Below are 13123 nucleotides of genomic sequence, written 5' to 3' on the forward strand. Positions count from 1 at the left end.
TTAAGGAAGTGCAAGATCAGACCCGAGGACCTGGAGGATGTTGCTGCTGATTGTACCACTTGGCGACAGCTGTGTAGGGACGGGGTTCGTATTCTGGAGATGGAAAGAACAACCAGAAGACAGCAGAAAAGAGCCAGGAGAAATGCAGCCATGGTTGCCACCACTACCACCACTACCATCACCACTACCACATATACATATCCCACCTGCAGTAGAGCTTGTGGGTCCGGGATAGGACTGTATAGTAATTAAAGATCACACCATTAAAGGAGTGGACATCGTCATCGGATTTCGATGGATAACCGAAGAAGTGTCAATGTCACATGCGCACAGGGGAACAGAGACTTTTATTTCATGAAGTCGCTCTACAGAAATTTTTGGAAACTATGGATATTGTAGATCTTCCTCTAAAACAGATAGCAATTCGAAGGGATCAAGCTTTTTAATATAAGCCTTGTTTTCAAATTTTTACTTTTGCTCGAGGCCTCTTAATTTTATATTACTCTGTTGTTTTTCTTTAATCAAACTTGAAGGGAAACAGTTTCTTTACATCTCATTTATTGATGCCTTTCAGCTTTTCATTCTTTATCTTTCTTTCTTCAATAAAAACAAGTTTCATTCTGCAATTTTTTCTTCACAACTTGGGGGCAACAAGTCAAGCAATCAACCTTGATGCTCTTGCTGCACCTGCTCTAATAGCTGGCTTGATTTTTTTTTGTAATTCTCTGTCAGGATGCATTTCTGAAGGTCGGATATAATTGCCTGTCCATAACTGCCCTTCTTCGCTGTAATATGACTGAATGGTGTCAAAAGTTAGTTTGGAGCCTACCACTCCGATGAGAATTGATGTCACAAATAAGTCACATCAGGTAAGATCAACAGCCCCCCTTCACAAAGGATATACGTGAACCATTTTAGCTTTAATCACACTGACAACTTCACAACTGTCCCTTTTAATGATACTAATTCTTTATTTCCAACTGAATGAATTCAAATGCTCAAAACTGTTATGTTCAGATTTGGCTGTGGTCTTTGAACTATTGGCATAGATATTGCTGTACAGCTTTTTAATGGTATTATAATGTCATTGTGGTTCATGTTAATACTGCTTGTGAATGTCCCATAAAGATTAGGATCTTCTATTGCAATAGCTGCTGAGCAGTGTTTTCTGGTTTCCCTTTGTAAAATCCAACTATGTCAATTTCAATATGCTGTACTCTGTTACATGCTCCTCATGGTTACCAGGATTTAGGTTGGAAGCTGTGATCACTGCAACCAGATTTTAAAGATACATATCACAATACAATGAGCTTAAGAACCCCAGTGTGACCCTGATTTCCACTGGAAAACAATCCAGATGTACTTGTGAGGATGTTGCTGAGGGTGCAAGAGATCCCAGATCCCATTACTGTTTGAGTTGTAGCCTTTAAATGACACAATCTCATTGCTGTGGCATTAGTAAAATTTGGCTGTTGTGAGCAGTAAAAACCAAGGAGAGAAAGCACAGTGATCGTGACATCAATGGATCAAAGCGAAGTTCTGCAGTTCATTGCATTGGGTCATCAATGATGGTGGATAACCCGGGAGCTAATGAGAAAATAGGGCTTCAAGAATATCCCAATCTGTCTTGAGGGCAGTTCAAACACATGAGTGGCCAACACAAAGTTGAAACATTTGTTGTCATGTCTAGCTGCAAGTGCTAAGCAGATTCTGCAACTCTCCTATCAGAAACCTAAGCGAATTCAGGCCACTCCTCGCAACACTAGAGAAAATGGCTGAAAGCACAGATAATGACAGATGCCATGAGACCAGACAACATCCCATCTGTGGAACTGAAGATCCGCATTGCCAAACTAGCTGGGCTAGCAGAGTTACCTACCCCAATCTATGAAAGGACTTGACCTTGAGCCTTGTTCACAAAGAAGTGGGACAAATTGTAACCATAGCTACATGAAGAACACACTTAAGTCATGGGAAGTCAATGGTAATTAAAATTGGCCAAACTTGACATTCTGAAAAAAAAGTGCAAGGGACAAGCAGGCTTTTAAATGAACATCCTAAAACAGGCTGAGAGCTAAAGGAAATGAACTGCTTCCTCTCCTGAACCCCTGTGGTGTGCTGGCCACTTGAATGACGAATCTACCGTGTTTAGATTCATCCCAAAAGCATTTGGAAATATTAATGCTTCAGTCGCTTCTAGAATGAAAGCTATTCAAAAGTATTTGAAACTGGATTTCCAGATTTCTCACATCCTGTGATGTTAACATAGACAGAATGGAGAAAATCATAAGTCCCATCCTTGTAATGACAGCAATTACCCATTGTTATAATTTAATGACCACTGAATCTAAAATGATGCTGATCATTCTTCTATGTTCTTTAGACACCCATTGATTGCATCTTGTAAGCCAAGACCATAAGACATAGGAGCAAAATTAGGCCATTCAGCCCATCAAACCTGCTCCACCATGCATTCATGGCTGATTTATCTCCCTTCGCAACCGCACTTTTCTGTCTTCTCCCTGTATCCTTTGAAGTTGTTACTAATCAGGCACCTAGCAATCTCTACTTTAAACATACCCAACGACCTGGCCTCTACAGCTTTCTGTGGTAATAAATTCCATAGAATTTCACTCTCTGGCTAAAGTGATTTCTCCTTATCCCTGTTCTAAAGGAACATCCTACTATTCTGTGGCTGAGTTCTCTGATCCTAAGCTCTTCCATTAACGGAAACATCCTCTTGAAGTCCACTCTGTCTAGGCCTTTCAATGTTTGGTTGGTTTCAATGACTTCCTCCTCATCTTCAAAACCCCAATGAGTATTGGCCCAGAACATCAAATGCTCATCATACGTTAAGCCTTTCGTTCCTGGGATCATTCTCGTAAAACTCCCCTGGACCTTCTCCAATGCCAGTACATCCTTGCTTAGATATGGGGCCCAGAACTACTCAAAATACTGCAAATGTCATTTGACCATTGTCTTCAGTTTCTATATGCTAGTCCCCTTCAAATAATTCCTAACATTGTATTTGCCTTCCTTACTACCAACTCAATCTGCAAGTTAACCTTGAGAGAGTCCTCAACTAGGACTTTCAAGTCCCTTTGCACCTCATAATTTGGAATTTTTTCCCTGTTTAGAAAGTAGTCTATGCCTTTATTTCTTCTACCAAAGTGCATGATCATACACCTCCCCATACTATTAATTTTCCTAATCTGTCCAAGTCCTTCTGCAAACTCCCTGCCTCCTCAACATGGCCTGCCCCTCTACCTACCTTTGTATCTTTCATAAACTTGACCACAAAGCCATCAATTTCAACATTCAGAACATTAATATATAATGTGAAAAGCAGTAGACCCAACACCAAACTCTGTGGAACACTACTAGTCACTGGCAGCTGAATGGAAAAGACCTCCTTTATTCCCACTGTTGTCTTCTGCCTGTTAACCAATCTTCTGTTCATGCCGGTATCTTTCCTGTGTACCATGGGCTATTACCTTGTTTAGCAGCTTCATGTGCGGCACCTTTTCAAAGGCCTTCTGAAAATCAACATCCACTGACTATACTTTGTTTATTCTGCCTGTTATTTCCTCACAAAAATTCCAACAAATTTGCCAGGCAAGATTGCCCCTTAATGAAACCATCCTGACTTTGATACATTTTTTCAGGGTGCCTCCAAAAACTCATCCTTACTAATGAATTCTAATAGCTTGCGAACCACGAAAGTCAGGCTAACTGGCTTATAATTTCCTGTCTTTTGCCTCTCTCCCTTCTCAAAGAGTCGAGTAACATTTGCGATTTTCCAGTCCTCCAGAAACATTGCAGAACGTAGTGACTCTTGAAAGGTCATAAGTGGTGCCTCTATGATCTCTTCAGCTACCTCTTTCAGAATCCTGGTTTGCAGTCCGTTTGGTCCATATGCCTTATCTGCCTTCAGACCTTTCAACATCCCAAGCACTTTCTCCTTAGTAATAGTGACTACATTCATTACTGACCTCTGACACACTTCAATTCCTGGAATGCTGCTGGTGTCTTCCATAATGAAAACTGATGTAAAATTCTTATCCAGTGTGTTGGCCATTTCCTTGTCCCCCATTATTACCTCAGTGTAATTTTCCAGTGGGGTCTAGTGTCCATTTTTGCCAACCAGCTTTTCAATATGTATTTAGAAGGTTCAAATTTTAAGTTAACGATATAAGTACTTGAAAAAATAATAATGCTAGATTAAATTTTAGTCAAGATATTATTTCATTTGTGTTTATTTGAGTCAAAACAGATCATTACTTTGTACTGTTACTCGCTAGTGATATACAAGTTTTGTATCATATTTCTGCTGTACTTGTTAGGAGAGGAAATTCTTTGATTGTATAATGCTTGTTTGTTATATAGAATGATTAGTGCATAATGTAGAAAGGCGTAGTTCGTGTGTGTAAGAGAGGATGAGTCAGTATTGTCAGCAATATATCTTATGTGGGCACGTGGCCAAGTGGTTAAGGCATTGGACTAGCGACCTGAAGGTTGTGAGTTTGAGCCCCAGCTGAGGCAACGTGTTGTGTCCTTGAGCAAGGCACTTAATCACACATTGCTCTGCGATGACAGAGCCAAGCTGTATGGGTCCTAATGCCCTTCCCTTGGACAACATCAGTGTCGTGGAGTGGGGAGACTTGCAGCATGGGCAACTGCTGGTCTTCCATACAACCTTACCCAGGCCTGCGCCCTGGAGAGTGAAGACTTTCCAGGTGCAGATCCATGGACTCGCAAGACTAACGGATGCCTTTAATTTAAATTTAATATCTTATGGAGATTTGGCGTCCACCTGAACAAGTGAATAGTCTAATATTGAGGTTGCAGTTTCAAATACACAACAGAATGCCGGGCTGAAAAAAATATATACAACAGGAATTCTGCAGATGCTGGAAATTCAAGCAACACACATCAAAGTTACTGGTGAACGCAGCAGGCCAGGCAGCATCTCTAGGAAGAGGTGCAGTCGACGTTTCAGGCCGAGACCCTTCATCAGGACCAACTGAAGGAAGAGTGAGTAAGAGATTTGAAAGTTGGAGGGGGAGGGGGAGATCCAAAATGATAGGAGAAGACAGGAGAGGGAGGGATGGAGCCAAGAGCTGGACAGGTGATTGGCAAAAGGGATATGAAAGAATCATGGGACAGGAGGTCCGGGAAGAAAGACAAGCGGGGGGGAACCCAGAGGATGGGCAAGGGGTATATTCAGAGGGACAGAGGGAGAAAAAGGAGTGTGTGTATAAAAATAAGTAACAGATGGGGTACGAGGGGGAGGTGGGGCCTTAGCGAAAGTTAGAGTAGTCGATGTTCATGCCATCAGGTTGGAGGCTACCCAGACGGAATATAAGGTGTTGTTCCTCCAACCTGAGTGTGGCTTCATCTTTACAGTAGAGGAGGTCGTGGATAGACATGTCAGAATGGGAATGGGATGTGGAACTAAAATGTGTGGCGACTGGGAGATCCTGCTTTCTCTGGCGGACAGAGCATAGGTGTTCAGCAAAGCGGTCTCCCAGTCTGCGTCGGGTCTCGCCAATATATAAAAGGCCACATCGGGAGCACCGGACGCAGTATATCACCCCAGCCGACTCACAGGTGAAGTGTCGCCTCACCTGGAAGGACTGTTTGGGGCCCTGAATGGTGGTAAGGGAGGAAGTGTAAGGGCATGTGTAGCACTTGTTCCGCTTACACGGATAAGTGCCAGGAGGGAGATCAGTGGGGAGGGATGGGGGGGACAAATGGACAAGGGAGTCGCGTAGGGAGCGATCCCTGAGGAAAGCGGGGGGGGGAGGGGGGAGGGAAAGATGTGCTTAGTGGTGGGATCCCGTTGGAGGTGGTGGAAGTTACGGAGAATAATATGTTGGACCCGGAGGCTGGTGAGGTGGTAGGTGAGGGCCAGGGGAACCCTATTCCTAGTGGGGTGGCAGGAGGATGGAGTGAGAGCAGATGTACGTGAAATGGGGGAGATGCGTTTAAGAGCGTAGTTGATAGGTTGTGTTACTTCAAAGAGTCTAAACTTAAATGAGCCTTGGCTACCTAATCTCACTGTCTGATAGGCCTAAACAATTCAAAAGGTTCATGCCAAATGGAAATAAATGCCTAATTTCACTTCACCTACTCAGTCAGCCGCCAGCTTTAGTGTGGCGGCATTCGCACCAGACTTCGAGGCAAGTGGTCCCGGGTTCAAGTCTGCCCAGCTCCTTGCACACTCCATGCTAAGTTGAACGTTCAGCTAGCAACTCGGCGTCATTAAAAAAAAAACAGACAAATGCTAAAGAAAAGGCAATGTTGTCACCTGATGTGCTGCAAGGCGTGATGAGGAACAACAACAAAACCCACTCAGAGAAAGACTAATTAAATATTGAAATATTGATATCAAATTCTAAATTATTTGATTTAATAAATGGCTCATATTTTAAATACTTAATAAATCTGAAAGAAATAGTTTTTTACGGAGATGACAGCAGGAAAAAGCAGAAGAGGGGTAAATGGTTTTCATTTATATGAATAGATACAATATCGATTTCTAAATTTGTGGGTGGTACAAGGCAGATTTAATTGGTAAAACTATTCTTGAACTCTGACCACATAACTGGAGGATATGAATACAAACAAAAAGCCTCAAATGAGACTCAATATTTTTCATTCCTGGGAATAATGATCTGCTGAAGCATTCTCTCTGAAAAAAATAATTAATTCATTGTTGATTGAACCTTTTATTTCTAATAAGAAACTGGATGAAAAACAAGTAGAATTGAAGGTTTTGAAGAAGAATCATACTCTGATAATCAAATGCATTATGGAACATAATGTAACTCTTGTACATCAGAGAACTTGCCAATTTGGGATCGTAATTGTACTGGTACCCAGCATACATTTTACTCATAGAACCTGTCAACATCCAGTCCACACTACCTGTAGTGTCCCTTTGAAATCACTATTCAAAGAGTCTCTTCAAAGAGAACAAAGGCACACACACACCCTCCACAAAAAAGTACAGCTAAGAAATATTACTGAGTGTTTCCTCAGCAAATGCGTGATTCCTTACGTGAAATGAACATTGCACCACTCTGTAACCCCGGCGATCACTTAGCTCTTTGGATTCTGCCGCAGAATCAGCCTACAGCTGATTTCAGTGTTTTATATTTTCGTCTGCTGTTTGTAACATCCTCCAAACTGCTTCATCTACTTATACTGTTACCTTCCGAGATTAGAGTTCATGCACTCTGAGATCTCTGTTCCTCCTCTTTTATTGGTGTGCTGCCATATCTTGTGGGTGGCAAGGTGGAGATACGTCTCCACAAAAACAGGTGTTTGGGTAAGGTGTAACACCTGCTTAACCACCCCCCCACCTCCAAACAGGATCACATGGAGCCATGGGAGCAGGTTGTACGAGCAGCCAGTGAATATCTCAAATCCTGGTTATGCGACCTTTGATGCCAGGCAGACAATCTCTGAGGAGTATTGATAATAGGCCTCCTGTAAAGACACTGCCCAGGAGAAGGAAATGGCAAACCACTTCTGTAGAAAAATTTGCTGAGGACAATCATGATCATGGAGAAGACTATGATCACGGTCATCTGACATGGTACATAATGAACGAACCATACATTGCGTATTGACCTCACCTTGCTTGCCCACCTCTACTACATCATTACCTTGCATGTTTCTGGTTTAAACTCTATTTGCCATTTGTACCCACTTTATCAACCACTGACACCTTCTCGTAGCTTCAATTTTCCCTCCTGAAGTGGTGTCAGTTTCACACGGTAGCAGCGATATCACTCATTAACACCCCAGACTTCTGCCCTATGTTTTTGCAAATCTGACAATTATGGTCAGGGATAAACAAGCAATATACGCTGAAGTGTTATCTTCATTCAAATTTTTATGTATTGGTGATACTCAGCTCTTTTCCAATTATCATTGCTCAACATATGGACCACTAGAAACAATCAAGATACTTAAAAATATGCCACATATAACCTTATCATCTCTTGTGGTGTGATCAGTTACTGCCTATAATGTTAGATTACAAACACTTAACGTGTTTGTATCAAATTCATCTCTTTTAATGAAGGGATTATGTTGCTTAAAATAAGTAGGTTAACGCTTTTTGTCAAAACATTGGTGAGAGGAATTTGATATGAGGGCATTAAGTATTCATCATTCGTTGTGCCTCCATTTTGTAGGCACATAAAGGTCAAGAGCGAGGTTTATTCATCACATAATATAAATTGTCTGGAAGCGCTAGTTTCTAGCATTGGTGAGGGGCATGTGCTGTGGCACATTCAGCATTAAAACAGGAAAACTTATTATGGTGCAGTGAGAATTTGTACTCTCAAAGGCATGCTTGTTGCTGGAGAGTGTTTTTTCCCTTTGAGTTTAAGCTTGCCACACTGGTCTGTCAATGAATCCAGGGCACAACATTTATCTTAAAAGCAGCTATCTACACATTTCTGCTTGAAATGTCAACTGTGTTTTTTTTTCCGTCGAGGCTGCCTGGCCTGTTGAGTTCCTCCAGCATTTTGTGTATCTACACTCAGCGGCCACTTCTTTAGGTGCACCTGCACACCTGCTCGGTAATCTAATCAGCCAATCACGCGAGAGCAACTCAATGCATAAAAGCATGCAGACATGGTCAAGAGGTTCAGTTCTTGTTTAGACCAAAGATCGGAATGTGGAAGAAATATGATCTAAGTGACTTTGACTGTGGAATGATAGTAGGTTCCAGACAGAGTGGTTTGAGTATTGCAGAAGCTGCTGATCTCCTGGGATTTTCACATGAAACAGTTTTTTTACAATTTACAGAGAATGGTGTCAAAAACAAAACTACATCCAGTGAGTGGCAGTTCTGTGGGTGAAAATGCCTTTGTTAAAGAGACAGGTCAGATGAGAATGGCCAGACTAGTTCAAACTGACAGGAATGTGGCCGTAACTCAAAGAATCACATGATGTGCGGAAGAGCATCTCTGGATGTGCGACATGTCAAACCTCGAAGTGGATGGGCTACAGCAGCAGAAGACCACTAATGTACACTCAGTGGCCACATTATTAGGCACAAGAGGTGGAAGAATAGTTGTGATAAGAATTTTTTCACCTTCAATTTAATCACCCCCACCAATGGAGCCTTGGCTTTCAATTGCCAAGGCCTTAGGTTCTGGAATTAGAAACATAGAACTTAGAAAATCTACAGCACATTACAGGCCCTTTGGCCCACAATGTTGTGCCGACCATGTAACCTACTCTAGAAGCTGTCTAGCATTTCTCAGACTAAAATAACCAGGGAAATTTTCTAAGCTCCATGTACCTATCTAAGGGTCTCTTAAAAGACCCTATTGTATCCGGCTCTACCACCTTCGCTGGCAGTGCACTCTATGTAGCCACCACCCTCTGTGTGAAAAACTTACTGCTGACATCCCCCTCATACCTGCTTCCAAGCATCTTAAAACTATGCCCCCTGGTGTTAACCATTTCAGCCTTGAGAAAAAGCCTCTGGTTATCCACATGATCAATGCCTCTCATCATCTTATACACCTCTATCAGTTCACCTTTCATCCTCTGTCGCTCCAAGGAGAAAGGCCAAGTTCACTCAACCTATCCTCATAAGGCATGCTCTCCAATCCACACAACATCCTTGTAAATCTCCTCTACACTCTCTCTATAGCATCCGCATCCTTTCTGTAGTGATGTGACCAGAACTGAACACAGTACTGTTACATACCTCATGGGTATCTTGTGACCATGATGTAATTGAGTATCTTATGAGCATGATGTAAAGGTCTTGCAGAGGTCATATGATGTAATTTTCCTGCCAGTGAGGTCACATGATGACCTGTTCTCAACAGGTATATAAAAGGGACCCCTGGTGTGACACCGTTAGTTTTAACTTTAGTTTGCTATTTAATTCGTTAGTTATTCCCCGTATTGCTGCGTATTCATCTTATGATGCAGTTTTGTTTTAAAGTGGAGTTCTATTTGCTACTGTAAGTAGTATTGGAGAGTGAAGGCCTTACCAAAGTATAGGAATTCACCGAGTCGAGTAAGCTGATATCGTTTGGTGGTTTTGGAGAGGATCAACCTTTATTGAATCTTCGTTCAAGAAACAGTGACCTGCATGAGATAACCTCTGCTAAAGTAGGAAAGGTTGTGCCGTGTCTATTCTCCAGAGGAAAAGGTCAGTTCATTTAAACAGTTTTATTTCCGTCGTCATGAATCCTATGGGCAAGGCAGACTCCGGCTGGGATCAGCAGTAATATCACGTCTTCAAGGAATTCTTTACTTCAGGAAAGTCTCTCCTATTTGACTTTCGAATTCACTGTTCTAAGAACTGTGTTCGAATTTACCAATTTAAGAACTGTTTTTGCATTTACCTTTTTAAGAACTGTTCCAGAGTTGCCGTATAGCAGTTAACTTCCAGTTAAGTTAGTCGTTTAAATAAATTTTGCTATTTTTGAGTAGAGTTTAATAAATGTTTGTTTGTTTTTATAAGACCTGACTCAATTCTATATTCATTGTTGCCGGTCATGTGACAGTACTCTAAGTGGGGTCTAAGATCTTATATAGCTGTAACATTACCTCACAACTCTTGAACTCAATCCCACGGTTAATGGAGGCCAACACACCATATACCTTCTTAACAATACTGTCATCCGGGGCCCCAAGATCTCGCTGATCCTCCACACTACCAAGATTCTAACCATTCTATACTTAAATTTAACTAACTCTCTTCCCTCTTAAAAACCACCAATTTTTTCCCCTCATAGACCCTCATGAACTCTATGCCCATTTGAATTTGGTACCTTTCTTGCAAAGTATCTCCAGATAATTTGCTGTATTGAAGCCACTATATAAATGGAAGTTTTCTGTTATTTTCTGCCACAAGGTACTACTGTAAGCTATCATTTCCAGACAATACTTGATATTAAGCAATGGTATTATCCTTAATCTAGCTGAGCTGCCAATTATACTGAAGAGTTGGAAATTTTTCGATGAAGGCATCTACTAAATGCATAGAAAACAACTCAGGAGATGTACTTCACTGCTGAAATTCATTTCCATTGGTTTCCATAGAATCAAATTTTAGAAGCAAGTTTTAAAGCACAGTTGCCTCTGTCCATGCAAATAGAGCTCTACAAAATGTGGATAAATTTCTCCCAAGTTGACACTGGCTTAAAGTTTCAACAGTCTGCAAGAAACACAAATTCTAACTAAGACTTACTCATGAGAAAGCCCTTTATTTGGTATGGGGCAGCAGTAAAAGAGGTCCAGTATGTGGTTTGTCATGAGGGTCATGGATCTGAAGGGCAATTGGCAGCTGCTGTTGGCTTGGGTTCAAGGGGTAGGGGTGGGGAGAAAAGGAGGTGGTGAAAGTGAACTGGAATCACTGGGTTAAATTGGGGGAAGGGGATGAGGATTTTTAGTAAGACCATGTTAAGACAGCATATTAATTGTATATGACTAGGAGATGGAATGCCAGATCAGATTAGGAAGGAGGTTGAAAATATTTGATCAAGGGGAGGATGCAGGCATAAGGAATAGGGCAGAGAGCAGAGGATTTGAAGGAAAAACATTCAGAAAGATTTGGGGGGTCTACTTGAGGTTGGTGTTCAGTGGTATACTGGGAGCTGCCAAGGAAGATCCCAATTAAGTCACTCAGAAGCGGGGTTCACTAAAAACCCACTTAAACAAGAGTGTCTTACTCATGAAACATGTCCAAAGTGGTATTGTATGTCATTGGTTCCCAATAGATATCCATAGAACTGTGTGTTACCCATCAGGAACATATTGGGCGCCAGAAGGAAAACTTCCATTAGCAGAAATTAGGAACACACCAAGTGGATTATGAAATTATCATGATCTGTATGGAGGTCCCTAATTCTCATTTCTTTTCTTTAAAATATAGAAAATGATACGCATGGCTGTCAAGAATATGGCATAAGGCTATCCTGTTTTTTGGCATACATGTCAATCTATTTGCTGATGGAAGGTCTCTGACCTTAAATATTAAATCTATTTCTCTCTCCTCTGAAGTGACTTGACCTGTAGCGTACTTCGCAATGATTTCCATTTGCATTTTATTCCAACCACAATTTGCAAGTCAAAAAATGAAAATAATGTAAAACAAACTGGCAGATACTGGAAATCTGAAACAAAAGGGATTAAAAGTAACATTAGCAAATTTGCCACACAAAGATGGGTGGCAGTATGAAATATGAGGAGGATGTTATGAGAATGCAGGGTGACTTGGACAGGTTGGGTAAGTGGGCAGATGCAGCTTAATGTGGATAAATGTGAGGTTATCCACTTTGGTGGCAAGAACAGGAAGGCGGATTACTATCTGAATGGTGTCAAGTTAGGAAAAGGGGAAGTACAATGAGATCTAGGTGTCCTTGTTCATCAGTCACTGAAAGTAAGCATGCAGGTACAGCAGGCAGTGAAGAAAGCTAATGGCATGTTGGCCTTCATAACAAGGGGAGTTGAGTACAGGAGCAAAGAGGTCCTTCTGCAGTTGTACAGGGCCCTGGTGAGACCACACCTGGAGTATTGTGTACAGTTTCAGTCTCCAAATTTGAGGAAGGACATTCTAGCTATTGAGGGAGTGCAGTGTAGGTTCACGAGGTTAATTCCCGGGATGGTGGGACTGCCATATGTTGAAAGATTGGAGTGACTGGGCTTGTATACACTGGAAGTTAGAAGGGTGAGAGGGGATCTGATTGAAACATATAAGACTATTAAGGGATTGAACACGCTAGAGGCAGAAAACATGTTCCCGATGTTGGGGGAATCCAGAACCAAAGGCCACAGTTTAAGAATAAGGGGTAGATAATTTAGAACAGAGTTCAGAAAAAACTTTTTCACACAGAGGGTTGTGGTTCTGTGGAATGCCTCAGAAGGCAGTCGAGGGCAATTCTCTGGATTCTTTCAAAAAAGAGATAGAGCTCTTAAAGATAGCGGAGTGAAGGAATATGGGGAGAAGGCAGGAAAAGGGTACTGATTGTGGATGATCAGCCATGATCACAGTGAATGGCAGTGCTGGCTCAAAGGGCTGAATGACCTACTCCTGCACCTATTGTGTATTGTCTATTAAAAGCCGATGCTGGATCAG

The sequence above is a fragment of the Mobula birostris genome, chromosome 19, assembly GCF_030028105.1.
Source record: "Mobula birostris isolate sMobBir1 chromosome 19, sMobBir1.hap1, whole genome shotgun sequence".
NCBI lineage: Eukaryota > Metazoa > Chordata > Chondrichthyes > Myliobatiformes > Myliobatidae > Mobula > Mobula birostris.